The sequence below is a fragment of the Apaloderma vittatum genome, unplaced genomic scaffold (assembly GCF_000703405.1).
Source record: "Apaloderma vittatum isolate BGI_N311 unplaced genomic scaffold, ASM70340v1 scaffold15886, whole genome shotgun sequence".
NCBI classification, from domain to species: Eukaryota; Metazoa; Chordata; class Aves; order Trogoniformes; family Trogonidae; genus Apaloderma; species Apaloderma vittatum.
This window is the reverse complement of record NW_009721357.1, coordinates 1-493: the sequence shown is the minus strand read 5'-3', so window position 1 is coordinate 493 and position 493 is coordinate 1.

The window sequence follows — 493 nt, the reverse complement described above, 5'->3', positions numbered from 1 at the left end:
AACACCCTCCCCGCGGACTCTGGAAGCCTCTCCCTTCACTTTATCTCCCCTCAGCAACAAAGAGGAGCCTTTCCTCAGCAGAGCAGCACGCCCATGGCTGCCCTGATCCCATCACCTCACCGCCCTCCTGCTCGCGGCGTGACCGGGGCACAGGCGCGACAGGTCCGCTGGGGCAAGGCACGCTGCCTGGGGCTGCCTCTTCCACAGGGGATGGTTTCCTTTTCAGAGGCCTCTCTGTTCAGTGCTTTTCCCACGTACCATCTCCTCCTGCCGTGACCTAGTTCATCAATTGCCTCTTTGTCCAGTAAAGAATCCCTGCAGCATCCCCAGCATGCCGGGAACAGCCCCTCACATTATGCCACTGAGTGGGAACCGAGTTTTTATTTTCTTCTTATAAATGTGGCCGTTTGTCCCCAGATTAATGCTGACACGTAGGCTGGGGGAGAAAACGGCCTTTCAAAATGCCAAGATTTATTTGAAGGCTTCCCAGGAG